We start from the raw sequence: 22,564 nt of genomic DNA, 5'->3' as shown, positions 1-22,564 counted from the left end.
AATAGGAAATGTGTGTGTGCACAGCTAGCACTCTGTCTCTGAGAGTTGGGCAATAAATATGACTGTATTAAGTTACCCAATATATGAATGTATAAAATGTGTTATGGAGAAAAACAAAGCTGAGGAGATGGGAATGTCTAATCCTTGTTAGACTCAACGTTGGTGAGCAAAATTCTATTCACCATATTGCTAGTTTTGACCTTGGTTTTGTGCATAGGGACTACTTTTTTTTAATCTCCATACAAACTTGTGCCTACAGTAAATTCCTCTCTTCTTTGCCTACCTAAATTTAATTCATTATTAAAAATTCACATTATTTAACATTTATTCCATCAAGCTCTTACTTCTCCTCATCAGTCCTCACTCTAGTTTTCCTGAACATTTTGTTTATGCTTTAACTGCACTAGCTTATTCTACACTGTTACAGTGAATATTGTATATTTCTTGAAGGTATACTTCACTTTTCATTTTTGAATCTCACACTTACCATTGACTTAATTTTAATAAGTTCTCTATAAATGTTTGTGGAAGTGACTTTTTGGCCTATTCACAAGATTCAGAGCTTAAAAAGGTAGCAAAGACTCAGCTCTTCATAAACAATTATGTCTTAAGAAAGTTAATGCAACTGAGTTTGGGATGTTTTGTTGATGCATGTCGATTTATTTATGGTGAATTTATTTGACATATTTCATAATTGTAAGCTACCATGAAAATTAGCCAAGAAAAAATTTATCTTACCCTTAATTTTTCATAGATTTGTATTTAGAATTACATGGAATGAAAAGAAGATTAACAATAATGAAACAATATAGCAATAATTAAAACAGATCTTTTCTGATCATCAGTACTTAAAGATATATTATCAGGCAAACCCGTTAGTTACTAAATATATGCAGAGCAGTCCTCCAGGTGACCTTGGACTGACCCAGCTCTCTCCACTTTCTTGGCTGTGGTTCTCAAGAATAACTAGAATATGCCCAGAATGCAATGCCTCAGATAGGGAGGAGCTGCCTCAAACAGTTGGGACCTTGTTCCTATCACTCTTAGGGAATGTAACATCTTGAGTTAGGGAGCAACTGCCTGAGACAGCTTAAGCTTTGTTCCTCTCTCCTCTGGAAGAGGGATATCCTTCAAGGCTTTGCCAGTGAGTCCCGGTGCCCCTGATGTATATAACCCTGGCAGGCTGCCTGTGGGGCTCCCTCAGTTCTGGTGCAAATTGGGTCACATGCAGTGTAGACTCTATCTGCCCCAGGCAGATTTCTTGAGCTTTGAGGAACTGGCTCCTGATGAATTTGATGCTTCTTTTGTCCCTTACTGCCAATCTGTAAATAATAAATCCACTTCGGTAATGTGTTGTGTATGAGTATGCTCTACATTATCAGACTCAGACAAGGTGATAACCAATGCACAATGAGTCTGCTTCAAATATATCCGTTTACATTTAAATAAAAAACAAATTCTCCCTGTCTAACTACAAATAATCTTGCTGGGAGACTTATACAAGCACTCTAACCTACTTCAGAAATAGTGATTTCAAATTGCCAAAATAGTTACAATTCTTATTAAAATCTTTGGAGATACAGGGATGGGGATGGGAGATCACATTTTGAAAAAGGAAGAAATACAAGATAAAACTGGAAAGTTCATTTTCAAATCTCTTTGTTTGGAAAAAATACAGCCGCTGTGGCAGAGGCTTGAAGACCAGAGGACAGGCAGGAATTCTGATCCTTTCCTTTTTCCTTGTCTTTCCCCATGAGCTCTAAACTGGTGACTGGAAAAGATAATCAGCACATAATCTGTTGCTCTGGATATTGTGGTATGTGTGCACAACAGCTGACCCAGAAGTTGATGTTTCCCAAGACAACAGCTGACCCAGAAGGTGATGTTTCCCAAGACTGGACTTCCAGCTTCCAAGCTAGAAGCACACTGCTCCACACTTAAGTCACTGAGCGTTCCTTAGATGTAGCAGTTTGCACTATATCTGAAGGCACTTAGGGTTTTCTCACAGCAAAATGAACAATTCCTTTAATTCTGGATAACAGCTTCTCTGAAACGTTTTACAGAATATCTATCCTTCAACACAGACGACCAAACGCCAGTAGTGGTTTGGTTCTTTGGCCATCTTAGATCACCTTTAATAAAAACACTATCCTTTCTTTTGACTATCTTGGACAGTTACTATATTTTGCACCATCTTTAATTATATTATTAGTTAATTAACCTTATGAAGTAGGGAGAAGAGCTAAAATATTAACACTCATTTCTTTCTTTGATGGAGACTACAAAATGCATTTTTTTCTTATTTCATCTCCTCCTTAAATTGTTGACCATATGCAGCCACAATGAGGGCACTGATGCCAAACTTCTTTATTACTTGAGAATCATATAATGCTCTATACTCATTAGGATGCTTGATATTCCAAATAGCAGTCAGGGCTACGTTTCAATGCTAACCGCTAAGCTCAGCTCCTTCATTGTCTCTGCTTGCCATTTGGTTTCTCAGCTTGGTGCTGTGTATCTGGCATTTGTTTCTTTCCCTTTATAGCTGTGTGAATTTCATATGCATACCCAGAGACCTGTTAGCAACAGACCTATTTTGAAAGAACAATAATGTAAATAAATTCACTCTGAGTTCTTTATACCACACTCAATGTGTGGGCTTAATATTGATGCAGGAGCAAAATCACGGAGAGGCATCCCTTTTGAATTTCATGTGTATGAAAAATGAAGCCTGTGGCATAGTGGGGGCAGAGTGGTAAATTATATGGAAAGACAGAAGACTGAGAAAGGAGAAGGTTATTTAAGGAGATAGGCCTAGGATGGATTTGGAGATCCTGACCTGCTGGAGTACAGGGCTGAATAAGAGAAGTGGTGTGGCTTTCAGGGCACTGGAGGATGAAAGAGAAGGGCAAGTTTACCCAACAAATGCCTACAGTTGCATGCTAACTGGCAAGGAAATATAATCCTTAAAACTACACTTCTTGGGCTAAGGAAAACAGAACAGAGTCAAAAATTGTTCGGTGTTAGATATTCTCACTTTTGTTAGTGGCAACAAGATCAATGTGTTACAATGAGCAAAAATATTTACAATAAGAAATTTTAATAACTTTAGCTATAGGGATTTTAGATACATATTTGCATATACATAGATTTACAAAGTTCAGAATGGTAGCCTCAGCCAGGTGAATTGTTTTTACCAGAACTTTGTTATATGCTTTTACACACAAATATCTTTTTTGTGTTATTGTTACTCTGAGCTGGGCCTAGAAGTTCCAGTTCGATATCACTTAATATATAATAAAATTCTACTCCTCACTACATGGTTTTTACAATAATATTTTGGTGGGAAAGTGTATCTACAAGTGCACTTATGAGAAAGATGGTTAATACAACGGCATCACTTTCAATCTGTGGCCCTTTCTATCTGAAAACTCTTTAAAAGTAATAAGTTTGGATGTTGTTCACTGTATTTTAATATTTATGTTAATAGTTAAAATAAAGTATATTGTTGGCTTTGCATGTCCATTTTGTGGTCTTAATGTAAATCTGTTATTCTTCTCTATATTCTATTAAATGCATACTTTTGCATGTATTCCAAACAAAAAGCATTATAACACTTAGCTTAGGTTGGTACAAAAATAATTGTGGTTTCAGACAATGAATGGTAAATAATTATAACTAGGCTCAAACACATCTTTATTAACCAAAATAGGAACAATTACAGTCAACATATTTTTGCCAATGAGAAATACTTATTTCTGTAGCATAAAAATTCATGCTTTGGGACTCCATGAACTCTTGGAAAACATTTTCTGTATCCTGCTGGTTGTGGAAGTGGTTTCCCTGCAAAAAGTTGTTGAGATACTTGAAGAAGTGGTAGTCGGTTGGCGAGAGGTCAGGTGAATATGGCAGATGAGGCAAAACTTGGTAGCCCAATTCATTCAACTTTTGAAGCATTGGTTGTGTGACATGTGGTCAAGCATAGTCGTGGAAAAGAATTGGGCCCTTTCTGTTGACCAATGTCGGCTGCAGACGTTGCAGTTTTTGGTGCATCTCATGGAATTGCTGATCATACTTTTCAGATATAATGGTTTCACCAGAATTCAGAAAGCTGTAGCAGGTCAAACAGGCAGCAGACCACCAGTGTCTGTGACATTTTTCTGATGCAAATTTGGCTTTGGGAGGTGCTTTGCAGCTTCTTCTTGTTCCAACCACTGAGTTGGTCATCACCAGTTCTCGTATAAAATCCTCTTGTCATCACCCATCACTATCTGATAGAGAAATGGTTCATGGTTTTTGCACAGAATAAGAGAAGATGACACTTCAAAATGACAATTATTTTGATTTTTGCTCAGCTCCTGAGGCACCCACTTTTCGAGCCTTTTCATCCCTCCAATTTGCTTCAAATGCCGAATGACCCATAGAATGGTCAATGTTGAGTTCTTCGACATCTTCTCATGTAGTCGTAAAAGGATCAGCTTTGATGATTGTTCCCAATTGGTCATTGTCAACTTTTAATGGCCAGCCACTGTGTTCCTCATGTTCAAGGCTCTGGTCTCCATTGCAAAACTTTCTGAACCATTACTGCACTGTACATTCATCGGCAGTTCCTGGGCCAAATGCATTGTTGATGTTGCAAGTTGTCTCTGCTGCTTTCTGACCCATTTTGAACTTGAATCACAAAATCACTGGAATTCGCTTTTTGTCTAGCATCATGTCCAGTCTAAAATAAATATAAAATAAAGAGCAAAGCAATGTTACTAAAAAAAGCCAGAAATGCACATTAAAATGATGTATAACATAACCACATTTATTTAAGAATGTATTCCAATAGCAAATGGCAAATTTCAACAACGCAAAAACCAAAATTACTTTTGCACCAACCTACCTAAATACACACAATTTTGTTGGCTCGATGTTTAGAAAAATGTGTATATATATACAGATACACACATTTATATGTAACTGTATACACACCTTGGTGTTTTAAATATCAGTTAACATATTCACTTAAAATAATATACATAATTTTATAATTATTTCAATAATTTCTCTAACTTCAATAAACACTGAGACATATCAGATTTTAGAAACTTCAGTATGCTACATGAAGAGAGCACTAAACCAGAATTGGAAAATTCATTTATAGTTTAGTTACTGTAATTTCCGGTTTCATAGTCCAATATAAGTTTCAATTTCCTCTGTTAAATAAATAGAACCATTCCTATCTTGTTGAATTTCTGTGATTTGTATGAGGATTAAAACAGGAAAATTATGTGAGAGCATTTTAGGACAGACTTTACTTTTTAGAGTAGTTTTAGGTCTACTCTAAAAGATTGAGGGAAAGGTACAGAGATATTTCCCATATTCTCTCTTTCCCTACACGTGCACAGTTTCTTTCACCACCGAAATTCCTCACCAGAGTGGTACCTTTGTTGAAATAGACAAGATGCATCATCACCAGAAGCCCATACTTTACATTCGGGTTCACTCTTCATTGTACATTTTTAAGGGTTTGATAAATGTATAATGGCATATATCCACCACTATAATATCATACAGAATAGTCTCCTTACCCTAAAACTCCTGTGCCCTACCTATTCACCCATTCTTCCCCCAAACCCCTGGCAACCCCTGATCTTTACACTGTCTTCATACTTTTGCTTTTTCCAGAATTTTACGTTGTTGGAATCATATAGTACATAGCCATTCAGATTGGCCTCTTTCATGAAATAATATGTATTTAGTATTCCTCCACGTCTTTTTATGACTTTATAGCTCATTTATTTTAGCTCTGAATAATATTTCATTGTCTGGCTGTACCACAGTTTATCTAGCCACTCACCTAGTAAAGGACATCTGGGTTGCTTCCAAGTTTTGGCAATTATGAATAAAGCTACTACAAACATCTGTTTGCAGGATTTTGTGTAGACATAAGATTTTTACTCATTTGGATAAATACTAAGGAGCATAAATGCTTGGTCATACGGTAAGAGTATGTTTAGTTTTGTAAGAAGGCACCAAACTGTTTTCCAATGTGGCTGAACCATTTTGCATTCCCACCAGCAATGAATGAGAGATCTCATTGCTCTATATCCTAGCCAACATGACAAGTTGTTACTGTTTTGGATATGGGCCATTCTATTAGGTGTGTAATGGTATCTCATTGCTGTTTTGATTTGCAATTATTTAAGGACATATGTTGTTGCATATCTTTTCATATGATTATTTGCCATCTATATATCTTCTTTACTGAGGTCTTACACTTAATTTTTGAATTGGGTTTTTCATTTTTTTGTTGTCAAAGTTTAATAGTACTTTTTATATTCTGTATAATCTTTTATCAATTATGTATATAACAAATATTTTCTCTCAGTCTGTGGCTTGTCTTCTAATTTTCTGGACAATGTCTTTCATAGAGTAGAAGTTGATAATGAAGTCCAGATTTTCCTTTTTTTTCTTTAATAGATTGTGCTTTTGGTGTTGTATTTAAAATGTCATCACCATACTGACATCATCAAGGTTTTCTCCTATGTTATCATCTAAGAGTTTTATAATTTTGCACTTTATGTTTAGGTCTATGATTCAATTTTGAGTTAATTTTGGTGAAGGGTATAAAGTCTACTTCTAGTTTTATTTGTTTCGTATGTGAACATCCAGTTGTTACACTATTTGCTGAAAAACTTCATTCAACTGTATTTCTTTAGCTTTTTTTTGTCAAGGATCAGTTGACTATATTTACGTTGATCTATATCTTGGGTCCCTTTTTCTTTGTTCCATTGATCTATTTGTCTATTATATTGCTAGTGCCATAATGTCTTGATTACTATTGCTATATAGTAATTTTTGAAACTAAAATATAACTATTACCAAAATATTTCAAATTTCTAGATTTCTTCTTCGAGCTATATGTTATTTAGGAGTGTGTTGTTCAATCTCCAGTGTTATTTTGGAATGTGTTGTTTAATCTCCAGTTGTCTTTCTTCAATTGCATTTTGGTTTATTCCTTTGTGTTCTGATAGTAGACATGTTGATGCTCTATTGTCAGGCATTTACACATTATAGATTATTAAGTATTTATGGATAATCGACCTATTTATCATTAAGTAATGTCCCATTTTGTTCCTGAGAATTTTCCTTGCTCGAAAGTCAGCTCTGCACAGAATTAATATAGCTAGTTCTGCTTTCCTTTGATTGGAGTTAGCATGGTATATCTTCATATCTTTTTCTATCCATCCACTATAATATGTATGTGCCTTATATTTAAGTAGGTTTCTTGTAGACAACATATAGTTTGATCTTGTTGTTTGATCAACCCTGACAACCTCTCTTTTTTAATTGCAATTTTTAGACCATTGAGGTTTAAAGTGACTATCTAAATAACTGGATTGATATCTACTATTTTGTCTTCCATGTTTTTGTCTTTTGTGGTTTTAATTGAGCATTTTATATTATTTCATTTCCTGTTTCTTAGCCTATCAGTTGTAGTTTTATTTACTTTTTACTATTTTTAGATGGTTGTTTTATAGTTTGTAATATATATTTACAATTAATCCAATTACATTTTAGGCTCCACTTTCTAACAACATTATACCATATCCTGGGTAGTGTGAGTACCATGTAATAAAAATTATTTCTAATTCCTCCCTCTGAATGTTTCCCTTATCATTGCTATTATGCATTATACATATATATGTATACATAAGCATATATTATATATACACATATATATGCATACATATATATGAATATATTTTGGCTATTATTTTGAACAAATTATCTGTTATATCAATTGAAAATAAGAAAAATAAGCATTTTGATTTTACCTTCACTTATTTATTTTCCAGTGTTCTTCTTTCCTTTATGTAAGTTCTCACCTATATAATGTTTTCTCTTTTTTGAGGAACTTATTTTTAAATTTCTTACGAGGCACTTCTATTGGTAAAAAATTCTCAGCATTCGTTTGTATGAGAAAATCTTCGTTTCCCTTTTACTTTTAAAGGGTCATTTTGCAGGATACAGAATTCCAGTTGTTGGCATTTTTTCTTTGTTTTGCTTTCTCTCTCTCTCTCTCTCAACTTTTTAAATATTTCACCTCATTCTCTTTTTATTGTGTGTGTTCTGGAGATAAGTAAGATGTAATTTTTGTCTTTTCTCCTCTAAGGTCCCCCAAACCCCCTGACTTCGCTTAAGACTTTTTATTTACTTTTTATTTTCTTCAGTTTGACTGCAGAAGATGCCTAGGTGTAGGATTTTTTTTAAATGTATCCTGCTTTGTGTTCTCCGAGCTTTCTATATCTGTGATTTGGTATCTGACATTAGTTTGGAGAGATTCTCAGGCATCATTAATTCAAGTATTATTTTCTTCCTTTCCCCATTTTTTTCTCGTTATCCTTATATGTATATAACACATTTTGTAAATATCTTGCAGTTCTTGGGTATTCTGTGGGAGCTTTTTTTCACTCTTTTTTCTCTTTGATTTTCTAATTTGGAAGTTTTAACTGAGATATTCTCAAGCCCAGATTTCTTTTATTCTTAGCTGTGTCCAGTCTACTGATTTGCTCATCAAGTATATTCTCTTTTTTGTTATAGTCCCTTTGGTCTTTAGCATTTAAAAAATATTTCTTAGAATTTCTATCTCTCTGTTCATTTTTTCTTACATGCTGTCTACTTTACACATTCAAGCATATTAATAATAGTTGTTTTAGATGCTTGATCTGATAATTTCAACATCACTGCCATATCTGAGTCTGCTTCTGATGCTTGTTCCATCTCTACAAACTGTGTTGGCTTTTTTGCTTGTTTTGTTTGCCTTTTAGAATTACTTGTAATTTTTTTTTAGGATACGGTCTTGCTGTTGCTAGGCTGGAGTGCCGTGGCATGATTATTGTTCACTGCAGCCTCGAACTCCTGGGCATAAGTGATCCTCCTTCCTCAGCCTGCCGAGTAGCTGGGACTACAAGTGCGTGCTGCCACAACTGCCCTTTTTCTTTTTTGTGTGTGTATGCCTTGTAATTTCTTCTTCATAGCTGAGCATTATGTACTGAGTCAGAGGATTTGTATTAAATAGGCTTTAGTAATGTGGTGGTAAAGGGTAAGGAAAGGGAAAGCATTCTATGGTTCCATGATTAGATCTTAGTTTTTTAGTGAGCCTCTACCTCTGAGCTCTGTACTTCACAAGTGTTACTCAATTCTCCCATCCTACTTTAGACGGAATAGGCTGGTAGAATGGCCTGGAGTCGGATATTTCTCTTCCCCCACATTGATTGGGCTCTGAAACAAAAATTCCAATAGTTTAGACTCTGTTAAAAGAAAACCTCTTGAAGACAGTCCTCGTTACGAAGAATAGAATGCCCTGGACAATTTCAAAATGATTCTTTTTCCCCACTCTCTACTGGAAATGTAAGGAAATTTCCCTATAATACTTACTGTGAGAATCTGGTGAAGCTTCTGGAGGTAAAACACAAAAGTAGGGGGCCCCTCTGATTAGGTTGTCCGGCCATATTTGGTTCTCAGAGTTGCCCACAGTGAGCCTTCAACGATTTGTCAATTCCAGTTCAGGTTTTCCTGCTCCAGTACTAGTTCTCACAAAGTTTTCATTTGCTGGATTTCTTCTCCAATAAGTTGTGATTCTCTGCATTTCCCCATCTCTTCAATTTTGAGGCAGTTGTTTTTCCTGCGACTTCACTTCTCTAGTTCAGAGAAGCTATTACATTTTTAGCTGCTGAGTTTTTCACTTGTTAGGACAGAGTGGTGACTTCCCAGCTTCTTACATGCTGAACAGAAAACCACTGTGAAAGCATTTTTAATGTGTGAATGCTGTGTACCTGAAAGCTATTATCATTTAGCTTATTAAGGAAATTTTTTTTTCTCTGTGTTTGCTCTCTTTCACTGCTCGAAAAGGTTCAGTTTTAGGGAAGCTCTTGTAATTATTGAGGCCACTATTAAATTCAATCAATATTGTTCTCTGTCTCTTATACCTTGCAAAATTTCTATGTATAAAAACACACCAAGGTCAAAATATGATAAAGAAATTGGAAATTTTGTCCCTTTCCTTAGTTCCATAGAATGAAAACAAGATGAACATTGTATTAGGGTGTTCAGAATAGTCCTTAATCCTTTTTTTATCAACAAGTATTTATATTTTTTATTCAATGAAAATTAGAGTCAGAGTTAGAAAATTAGAGTCAGAAAATTATTTTCTTAGAGTCTGCCTTTCTCAGGTACCCCATGGAAAGGAAACAGCAAAACATCCTTCCCCATAGATAAGCATTGATCTTTAAAATAATAAGAGTAATGATTAAAAAGAATTGGTTGGTTTTTCTCACATGCTTCATGTCATTCATTAAATTACATATGTGGTAAGCATAAAATGATGTCTTCACAGTTTACACTGATTAGCTAAATAATAAAATCACTGCTGCAAAAACTTAATTTTTTTCCTTATGTAACAACACAGAGATGTTTTTATGACACAAAATAATTCCCTTTTGACTATTTGTGTTTCTTCCTTGAAATATTTTTGTAGCCTTCTGTTGGCAGTATGCTGAAGAAAAATCTAGGTTATAGGTTTAGATTTTGAGGTTGACAGTGACATCTTTGAAAATAGTTTACAAAACTATTGGTCATGATTTCTTCCTTAGCTATGAAACCATTCCAGGACAAAAGCCAGATAAATCAGAGACCCACAGGGAGAAAATCAATAGTAATGACATTAGAGAGAGTACTTTGGGGAAGAAACATAAAAACAATAAACACTGATTAATTGGAAAAATTTCTACAAATAAGCTTTTAAGGACAGAAAGTCCTTCCTGACAATTTCTGTGTTACATCAGCCTTATAATAATATGCCACAATTTTAGATCATTGTACATTTCACAGGGCCTAAGAAGTGAGACTATCACCATTATTCTCTCTCTCCCTCTTTCTCTCTCTCTCTCTCTCTCACACACACACACACACACACACACACATAAATTACATATACAGATTTCTGTGTACACCACTTTTGTACCCCTTAGAGAAAACCACTGGCTGTCTTAATAAAACCAAATCTAAAGCCTCTAAGTTTGACTAGCCATGCAGGGACAGAGCTCTGTATCTAACATACCAGCACTGTCCAATTGAATGTTCTGTGATGATGGAAATATGAGATATCTAAGTTGTTCAATACTATAGTCACTAGCTCCATGTGCTTGCTGAGTATGCAGAATGTGACCAGCATGATTAAGTAGTACAATTTTAAATTTTAATTACATTCATTTAAATTAAAATTTATGTAACCACATGTGATGACTAGCCACTATATTGTCAGAATAGAATTTAGACTCTAGACTTCTGTTCCTTATGATTTCCCCCAAGAAAGAGTTCCTGCCTTATTGCTGTATCACAGTGGTACTTAACGCTGGATGCATATTATATTAGCCTGGGGAGTGTTAAAAATATCAACTTTCTGGCAAGAACAAACCAGCAATCCCAAGAGGATCCACAGACCCTCCGAAGGAAACAAACTGCTCTTTCAGAACCTGGGGGACACCCCAAATACTGTGAGTTCCCCAACTGCAGAAGTGAGGAAGAGAGACATCCTCCTCTCCCAAACACACAGCTTAACTAGAGAAACTGAAGGGAGAAGTTTCCCACCTTACCTGGAGCTGAGTCAATTCAGAGAGCCGAGTGAAATACAGGGGTAGAGGAAGCAGCAGGAAAGGCCCTGGGAGCTCACTCGGATCTCAAGCAGGCCATTACAGTCAGAAGAGCAGGGGAAAACACCATAGGGAGATGGTAGTCTCCAGTTGAACTTAGTTAACAATTTGAACTGGGAAAGAAGCCTCCTGGCCAGAACTCAAGGGAGGGCGTAAATCTGGTGTGCAGACTCCACAGGCAGGGGAAACACCAAGCACTTTTTTTTCGCAGGTAGGAGGCAGGTAGCCTGGGGCAATTTCTCAAGCCCTGCTCACCCACTGTCTGGAAACAGACTTAGGGCTGTTAGGGGAGCATAGTGGGAGTGAGACCGGCCCTTCGATTTGCAAGGGAGCTGGGTGAGGCCTGTGACTGTTCACTTTCCCCCACTTCCCTGACAACCTGCATGAATCAGCAGAGGAAGCCATAATCCTCCTAGGTACACAATTCCATTGACCTGGGAGCATCACCCCCATACCCCACAGCAGCCACAGCAAGACCTGCCCAAGGAGGGTCTGAGCATGGACATGCCTAGCCCTGCCCCACCTGATGGGCCTTTCATATTCACGCTGGTAGCTGAAAACAGAGGGCACGTAATCTTGGGAGTTTTAGTTGTGGGCCCTGCCCATCACTAGTTCCTCTCTATACTACCGCAGCTGATGCTGTCTGGAGAGCGCCACCTCCTAGCAGGATGCCAACCAGCACAAAAATAGAGCATTAAACCACCAAAACTAAGAACCTTCACAGAGTCCATTTCACCTCCTTGCCACCTCTGCTGGAACAGGTGCTGGTATACATGGCTGAGAGACTCATAGATGGTTCACATCACAGGACTCTGTACAGACAATCCCCAGTACCAGCCTGGAGCCTAGTAGACTTGCTGGGCTGCTAGACCCAGAAGAGGAACAACAATCACTGCAGCTCAGCTCACAGGAAGCTACATCTATAGGAAAATGGGGAGAGTATTACATCAAGGGAACACCCCATGGGACAAAAGGATCTGAACAACAAACTTCAACCCTAGACCTTCCCGCTGACAGAGCCTACCCAAATGAGAAGAAACCAGGAAACCAACTCTGGTGATATGACAAAACAAGACTCTTTAACACCCCCAAAAAATCACCCTAGTTCACCAGCAATGGATCCAAACCAAGAAGAAATCTCTGATTTACCTGAAAAATAATTCAGAATGTTAGTTATTAAGCTAATCAGGGAGGCACTACAGAAAGGTGAAGCCCAATGCAAGGAAATCCAAAAAATACTACAAGAAGTGAAGGGAGAAATATTCAATGAAATAGATAGCATAAATAAAAAACAATCAAAACTTCAGGATACAATGGACACACTTATAGAAATGCAAAATGATCTGCAAAGTCTCAGTAATACAATTAAACAAGTAGAAGAAAGAAATTCAGAGCTCGAAGATAAGGTCTTTGAATTAACCAAATTCAACAAAGACAAAGAAACATAAACAAAGCCTTCAAGAAGTCTGGGATTGTGTTAACAACCAAACCTAAGAATAATCGATGTTCCTGAGGAAGAAGAGAAAGCTAAAAGTTTGGAAAACATATTTGGGGAAATAATTGAGGAAAACTTCCCTAGCCTTGCTAGAGACCTAGACATCCATATACAAGAAGCACAAAGAACACCTGGAAACGTCATCAGAAATAGATCATCACCTAGGCACATTGTTATCAGGTTTTCTAAAGTTACGATAAAGGAAAGAATCTTAAGAGCTATGGGAAAAAAGTACCAGGTAAACTATAAGGTAAACTTATCAGATTAACAGCAGATTTCTCAGCAGAAACCCTAAAAACTAGAAAGAATTGGGGCCCTATCTTCAGCCTCCTCAAACAAAACCATTATTAGCCAAGAATGTTGAATCCAGCAAACTAAGCATCACATATAAAGGAAAGATACAGTCTTTTTCAGACAAGCAAATACTGAGAGAATTCACCACTACCAAGCCACCACTAAAAGAACTGCTAAAAGGAGCTCTAAATCTTGATACAAATCCTGGAAACACATCAAAACAGAGCCTCTTCAAAGAATATATCACATAGGATGTATAAAGCAAAAATATGAGTTAAAAAGCAAAAACAATATTCCTGGAAAAATGCAACCCTCCTAGATTAGATCAGGAAGAATTAGACACCCTGAACAGACCAATAACAAGCAGTGAGATTGAAATGGTAGTTAAAAAATTACCAACAAAAAAAAAGTCCAGGACTAGTCGGATTCACAGCAGAATTCTACCAGACAGTCAAAGAATTGGTACCAATCCTTTTGACACTATTCCAGAAGATAAAGATGGAACCTTCCTTAATTCATTCTATGAAGCCAGCATCACTCTAATACCAAAACCAGGAAAGGACATAACCAAAAAAGAAAACTACAGACCAGTATCCTTGATGAACATAGATGCTAAAATCCTTAACAAAATACTATCTAACTGAATCCAACAACATATCAAAAGGATAATCCACTATGATCAAGTGGATTTCATACCAGGGATGGAGGGATGGTTTATCATACACATGCCAATAAATGTGATACACCACATAAACAGAATCAAAGAAAAGCAAAAACAAAAATCACATGATCATCTCAATAGATGCAGAAAAAGCATTCGACAAAATCCAGCATCCCTCTGTGATTAAAACTCTCAGCAAAATCACCATACAAGGGACATACCTCAACATAATAAAAGCCATCTATGACAAACCCACAGTCAAAATAATACTAAATGGGGAAAAGTTGAAAGCATTCCCTCTGAGAACTGTAACAAGACAAGGATGCCCACTCTCACCACTCCTCTTCAACATAGTACTGGAAGTCCTAGCCAGAGCAATCAGAAAAGAGAAAGAAATAAAGAGCATCCAAATCAGTAAAGAGGAAGTCAAACTGTCACTCTTTGCTGACAATATGATCGTTTACCTTGAAAATCCTAAAGATTCCTCCAGAAAGCTCCTAGAACTGATAAAAGAATTCAGCAAAGTTTCTGGATACAAGATTAATGTACACAAATCAGTAGCTCTTCTATACACCAATAGCAACCAAGCAGATAATCAAATCAAGAACTCACCCCCTTTTATAATAGCTGCAAAATACAATACAATACAATACAATACAATACAATACAATACAATACAATACAATACAATACAATAGTTGGGAATATACCTAACCAATGAGGCAAAAGACCTGTACAAGGAAAACTACAAAACACTGCTGAAAGAAATCCTAGATGACAGAAAGAAATTGAAACACATTCCATGCTCACAGATGGGTAGAATCAATATTGTGAAAATGACCATACTGCCAAAGGCAATCTACAAATTCAATGCAATCCCCATCAAAATATCACCATCATTCTTCACATAATAACAGAAAACAACTCCAAAATTCATACGGAACAAAAAAAGAGCTTGCATAGCCAAAGCAAGACAAAGTAAAAATAACAAATCTGGAGGCATCACACTACCAGATTTCAAAATATACTATAAGACCATAGTCACCAAAACAGTGTGGTACTGATATAAAAATAGGCACATAAGCCAATGGAACAGAATCCAGAAGTAAACCCAAATACCTACCACAAACTGATCTTTGACAAAGCAAACAAAAACATACAGTGGGGAAAGGACACTCTTTTCAACAAATGGTGCTGGGATAATTGGCTAAACCACATGTAGGAGACTAAACCTGGTTCCTCATCTCTCACCTTACACAAAAATCAACTTGAGATGGATTAAAGGCTTAAATCTAAGATCTGAAACTGTGAAAATTTAGAAGGTAACATTGGAAAAACACTTCTAGACCTTGGCTTAGGCAAGGATTTCATGACCAAGAACCCAAAAGCAAACGCAATAAAAACAAAAATAAATAGTTGGGACTTAATTAAAATAAAAAGCTTTTGCATGACAAAAGGAGCAATCAGCAGAGTAAACAGACAACCCACAGAGTGGGAGAAAATCTTCAGAATCTATACATCTGACAAAGTACTAATATCCAGAATCTACAACGAACTCAAACAAATCAGCAAGAAAAAAAACAAACATCCCATCCAAAAGTGGGATACGGACAGGAATAGACAATTCTCAAAAGAAGATATACAAATGGCCAACAAACATGAAAAAATGCTCAACATCACTAATGACCAAGGAAATGCAAATCTAAACCACAATACGATGCCACTTTACTCCTGCAAGGATGACCATAATCAAAAAATCAAAAAACAGTAGATATTGACGTGGATGCAGTGAGCAGGGAACACTTCTACACTGCTGGTGGGATGTAAACTAGTACAGCCACTATGAAAAACAGTGTAGAGATTCCTTAAAGAACTAAAAGTAGAACTACCATTTGATCCAGCAATCCCACTACCAGTTATCTACCCAGAGGAAAAGAAGTCATTATAAGAAAAAGATACTTGCACAAACATTTTTACAGCATCACAATTTACGATTTCAAAATCGTGGAACCAACCCAAATGTGCATTAGTCAATGGTTGGATAAAGAACTGTGATATATATAGTAGTCTATATCATATATTATATAGACTACTACTCCGCCATAAAAAGGAATGAATTAACAGCATTTCTAGTGACCTGGATGAGATTGGAGATTATTATTCTAAATGAAGTAACTCAGGAATAGAAAATCAAACACCATATGTTCTCACTGATATGTGGGAGCTAAGCTATGAGGACACAAAGGCATAAGAGTAATACAATAGACTTTGGGAACTTAGGGGGAAGGGTGGTAGGGGAGCGAGGATAAAAGACTAAAATAGGGTGCAGTGTATACTGCTCAGGTGATGGGTGCACCAAATCTCACAAATCGCCACTAAAGAACTTACTCATATAACCAAATACCATCTGTATCCTAGTAACTTATGGAAAATTAAAAAATAAAAAGAGGATACATTTATAAAAGCAAAAATAAATAAATAAAAATATCAACTTTTTAACATATTTTGATGATTTTATTTTGAATCCGAGGTTAAGAATAATTGCTACAGCATAAGTATGGACTCACAAATCTTTCCTTGTCTCTCTTCATACAGACATAACCATTTAAACTGGGAGTTATGCATGGCTGCATCATAACAGGATGAGAATAGGTCCAGAGGACACACATCTTGAGGCTCAGGAAACAAAACCCCAAAGCATGGCCCTTCAGCATCCTGAGGACTTTGACTTAAAGAAAATTAAAAGGCCTTAGAAGCTGCCTCATAATGAAGGTCTCTCATCTTCCCTTGTTTCTCCCCTGTCCCATCCATAGGGAGGGACTTTTTCTGAAGTTTCCTTATTTGACTGAGGAAAGTTTTTCCAAAAGAAACACAGTTGCCTTCAATAACCTGTCTAAAGTCATATTAACCATGGAGAACAATAACCAAATAACACCCACGTGGGCAGATTTTTCATCTATTATTTTGTGCTCTTTTACCTGAGAGATAGTTCATAATAAGACAACGTTATCCCCGGTACAGTTTTGCCTCTCGCTTTACCAAAATTTGTTGCTACCTCACTCAGAGACCAAAGGAACTTTGTCCCAGGCTACTGTGGGTTCTGTGAGTCCATTTGTTTCTCCTAAAAATCATTTACTCTTCCTCAAAAATTGCCTACACCTTCCATTTCCCACTCCGTTATGAAGAGATATTTAAGCTTCAATCATCTGGCCCTTCTTTGAGTTTTATACTTTGTATGACACCTGTGAGCTTGAATGTTATTAAATTTTTATGCTTTTTCTTCTGTTAATCTGTCTAGTGCTGGTTTGGTTTTTGGACAGAAATTATTGAACCTGTCAACTTGGGAAGACAAGAATTTGATCTCACTAAGGGAAGCAGCAAGGTTCCTCATTATATTTGCCCTAGTTTATTTTTAGCTGACTCCCTGAGTAGACACTGTTTAATATTCAGATTTTTTGGTTTCAAGTGCGAGCTACTGAATCAGAGTGTCCTAACTAATATTACTTCTTCCATTTTTAAAAATCATGAAGGATATGAAATTTTACCCTGTATGCAAGCTAACAAGTTAGCCTATCACAGTGTCATAGATGTTACTAAAAATTTGTGAGTCAGAAACAGAGGATTATTAAGCATAGCATAGAAGGCATCATGAGCTTCATGCTTGTGTCAGTTCCTCTTGACCTCAAGTTGCACGGGTGCCAGGCAGAAAGGCTCAGTGGATGCTGCGTGCACAGCGGGTTTGTGGTACAGTCGAGGAACCCTGAGCTTAGATAGCCCCCTATTTTTGAAGGTTTGTTGATAAACCTGCCCAACCTTTGCTCTGTAGAGAGACATTATCTTTATTACTGTAGCCTGAAAATAAATCTGCTCTCTGCCTTGAAAGAAGATTTTTTTTTTATTTTCCAAGGCTGTTTGTGATACCAATATCCTTGAATAGACAGTCTGGAGCAAAAATTATCAATGTCTCTACACAAGATGTGCAGAAATGCAGAAGATATTTTGTTCCCCAACATCATTTGCCAGTTGTTTGTTCTCTAAGTTTCAATGGAAATCACAATTGAAATAAAAATTATATCTACCTTAAAGCATTTCTTAGTGTATTAAATAAAATGTTACAGGGATAGAAAATAAAACTGTTTGGCAAAAAATAAATAAATTTCTGTATAATTTTGTAGAAATGCTAAGCTCTCAGTTCTCATTTTACTCAATGGTTTTAATATTTGTCATCAAAAGTAAACTGTCAAGTTTCTCTTCTATAAAATCTCCATTAATTCAGAAGTCTTCCTCTCTGCCCCTTTCTATCCTTATTCTTTCCCAGATATGATTCAGACCCTAAGATCTTACACGTAGCTCTGGAATCAGAAAGATGTGTCTGGACCAGAGTTTCCAATACTCATTCACTGTGGGCTTTACTAATGTGTAAAATCTCCACTTATTCTTGTACCCAAACCTACTGTGCACAGATCCATGATGAGGCACTGGCATGTCCTTTCTAAACATAACATGCACACAAGTCACTCTTCCATCTTCCTTTTCCAGAATATGAACTATGCACTTTCATTCTTTTGTTTTTGTTGTTGTTGTTTTTGATTAGATACTACCACAAACCCAATTCCATCTTTGGCCAAACTACCCAGCTCCCTTAGTCAATCACTACTGCACAGGCATTCAGGTATAACGATACACCTGGAGATTCTTTGCAATCACTCCCTGCTACAGTCTTTCAGTGAACCAAATATTACATCTACTCTCATATTTTTCCCACCTTACTTATTTTGAGGTTTTTTATTTGATAACTTCCTGAGTCCTGACTATAAGCCCATACACCGACCAGAGCATTAAGTGTTATATCTCTTCTTGAAAGACTAGACTAAAAATTTATTATGTTTCTGTAATCCTTTTTTCTCCCACAACATATTGGATAATATTTACACAAAAAAAGTAGAAAAACTTTTTCTTGTGACATTTTATACTCTTCAATTATCATTATTACTTTTCATCTTTTGAGTATTTTCAATGTAGTTCCTGATATTAAAAGTGAATATTTTATAAATAAAGACAAGAACAAAGCTTTCTTTCTCAAACACTTTATTCACCTTACTCAAAGCATGTTCAAGAACATTTATTGGAACCGAAACCCAAAGTTTTAACATAAAATTGTTTCATTACCCTATCTGTAAGAGAGTGTAGTAACTACCTAATGAGACATGAAAGGAACTGGTCATAAAAAGGTCATCAGTAATATAGCTGAAGTATTATTTCAAAACGTTTTTTGTTACACATGTAAAGGATCTCGAGATTGGGAGATTATCCCAAGTGATCTCAGTGGACTCAATGTAATCACAAAGTCCTGATAAGGGAAAGGCAGGAGGCTCAGTGCCGCAAAAGATAATGTAAGTGCAGAAGCAGAGAGAGATCGGAAGACACTCTGCTGCTGACTTTGACAATGCAAGATGGAGCCATAAACCAAAGAATCTGCATGGCCCCTGGAAATGAAGAAAGGCAGGGAAATGGATTCTTCCCTAGAGTTTCTAGAAGACATGCAGCCCTACTGACACTTCGATTTCAGAACTTTTGATGTGTAGAACTGTAAGATAATCAACTGATGTTATTTTACGAGGCAAAGTTTGTAGTAATTTGTTACTGCGAAATAGAAAACTAATATAATATTTACTTTATAAGCCCCTGGCTGGAGACATATTGCCATGGTAGCTAGGCTTTGAAATGGAAAAGAAGAAAGTTTTCCAACTCCATCTCCTTTTTTTATTTCATGTTCTATATTTTGTAGAAAAAGAGATAAGAAAGAAAATAATAATTCAGATATTTTGTGTTAAAACTCTGTTGTGACAGAGAGGAAGATGGGCCACTCAGATAGGACTTGATATAGAATGGTAAGGGATGTCTCTTGGCAAAGGTGGCAGTTCAGCTGTTCAGACATTCACTGGTTGTGTGCTGGGGTGGCCAAATGGAGATGATGGAGGAGGTGAGGACTACACTTGTCAGTGTCAGGTGTTTGAAATATACAAGGCAAAAAATAGATAAAAGGGCAAAGAAATTAGATGTCATTATCTACCTTGCAAGTGGATAATATAAAGATTACAGCAATTAAGAATTAGAAACTTAGTGTGAGAATCTGAGTCTCTGGAAACACAAAGAAGGATCACATGCAGTAGTAGGTAAGCAGGAAGAAAATGGAAAATCAGCAAAAGATTTAATAGTCGGAAGAGCTGAACTTCAAAGATCATTAAATGTCCAACTGAGGCAGGTCTGTCATGCCAAATTCAAGATCCTAGTTGGGAAAGCATGATACTTGAACATGTGATTTGGGGACATATGTGTATATGTTTCAAAAGATCTTGATGCCTCACATTTGTCTGAACCACTTGATCTTAAAGATGTATTCCATGTTTTCCAACTCTCATTAAGAATTAATAGTCCTCCAAAGAAGAAAATACAGAGAGCTTTCCTCACAAGGCTATGGTAACTACCATCAGGAGATGTTTCCACCTTCTCTCCAGGCCTGCTGTGTAATCTAGTCATGCCATATTGAGACTAACTGGAGAGCAAAGAGATTATTCCTGAAATAGTTGCTGGAAAAAGGAAGTATTTATCACTAGGAACAGTGAGACAGGAATCTGAGGGTGCTTGATCAACACACACACACACACACACACACAAGCCTAGTTAAAGGACAGTATGTAGACATAGTGCACTACTTCAGTATACAGGATTTAACATCCTGGCAAGGTCCCCAGAGAATGGCACAAACTTGCTGCTAGGTCTGGACCTGGAAACTTAAAAAAGTTTGAATGAGATTAAACTCAAATGATAGTTCAGAATAGCCCACGGTGAGTGAGATTAAAATGCCCAAATTACCCGAATAGCCAGTAGAGGGATTAAACACTAAAGAAAGTGAGAATACTGGAATGTCTCACCATAAATCTCCAGGGAACATACTTTAAGTAAAGGACAGGTGTAAGGGGACCCATGACTAAAGTTTATATTTACCACCATGATGGAAGCCTGATTGATAGGGCAATAGAAATATGTGACATAAGTATAGCTAAAGCATCACCTCAGAATTAATCCTGTGTGAATTAGGTAAACAATTATAAATTAATGAACAAGTGCAGCAACTCTGATCTGAAATAGCTATGGTTACCAAGCACTCAGAATCATAAGGAATGAGGGTGTGGTTCATACCATGAGGTAAGTCACCAAGATTAGCAGATGTGATACAAGAAGTTAAAAGAAATTTGTTGTGTACTAGTGCTGTGTACCAGTTGAGCCCCAAGACCAGCTACAGTGAGGTCTGCCATCTCTCTCTTCTGTTTCCCCTCAGGAAGAGAAGCTTCGTCAATGACTTGAAGAGCTTCTGTCTTAGAACCTGTAAGATGAAGTGAAGCTACATGGCCCAAAGGGGTAGATTGTGACAGACACAGAGATGAGCTTCTCAGATCCCCGCTCAAGAGAGGACTATCTGCCCACTTCTGATGAGTGTGATCAGCTGACCTTCTAGCTGTTAACTCATTAAGAGTCACCTTAGATTCCAAAGCAAAGTCCTTTCCTTTCCTTTCCAAGGTGGCTTTTGACCAATGGTTTTCCAAGGTGGTGTACAGGAACCTAACCATCTCTCCTCACAAAGGACTCCCTAATGAGCACTCTTTACTCTGTTGCTTAAAGTCAAGGAGACTTTATAGAGTCAGCATCAAGGTCTGACAACTCCTCCTAACCAATTCCACTTGCATCCCTCTCTTTCCATGGATGTTGACAATAAACCTTTCACACACCTAACTTCTTATTATCTGCTTTCCAGAAAACACGGCCTGCCTCAGCCAGTCAAACTCTATGCATCATCTTATTTAATTAAGGAAAGATTTTCCAGAAGATTATAGTAATATATTATTTTACAACTAGATATTTAAACATGCAGTTATCTAATTTTAATATAGAAATGATATGTGTGTATATACACAGAAACACACATATATCAATAATAGGTATGATAAAGTAAGATATTTTCATCAGTCTCATGATAGATTACAATATTGTCAACAGAGAATAAAAAATATCAAAAGGAAGATTTATGACTGAATAGTAAGGCTATTCATTTCCAACTTGCCTGGTGAAAAAGTCATAATTGCTTCACCTTCTGTCAACAGCTATCTTCTAGTAAAATAGATTTTTAAAAAAGGAAAAAGTGTTTATAATTAACACCTACAAATTGACAGATGTACAAACTTGGAAGCCCAACAATGACAGAAAGAAGATGAAATATATTCTGATCTTGAGCACAATTGCATGAATTGTTTCAAATGGGAATTTATAATTTCCAATTAATTGAAATACAAATTAATTTTAAAAATTATTTTTATAACATAATAGAAGAGTTGTTAATGCTGAGTATTAGAG

At 36.5% G+C, this 22,564-nt stretch overlaps 1 pseudogene; it reads right to left on the bottom strand.

The window, feature by feature from the left end:
* Positions 1–3,699: 3,699 nt before the first annotated feature.
* LOC134757978 (histone-lysine N-methyltransferase SETMAR-like) lies at positions 3,700–4,716 on the bottom strand (annotated as a pseudogene).
* Positions 4,717–22,564: the final 17,848 nt, after the last annotated feature.

This window comes from Gorilla gorilla, chromosome 2 (genome assembly GCF_029281585.2).
Source record: "Gorilla gorilla gorilla isolate KB3781 chromosome 2, NHGRI_mGorGor1-v2.1_pri, whole genome shotgun sequence".
NCBI lineage: Eukaryota > Metazoa > Chordata > Mammalia > Primates > Hominidae > Gorilla > Gorilla gorilla.
The sequence above is the reverse complement of the archived record's forward strand: the minus strand, read 5'-3'. Positions and strand labels throughout refer to the sequence as shown.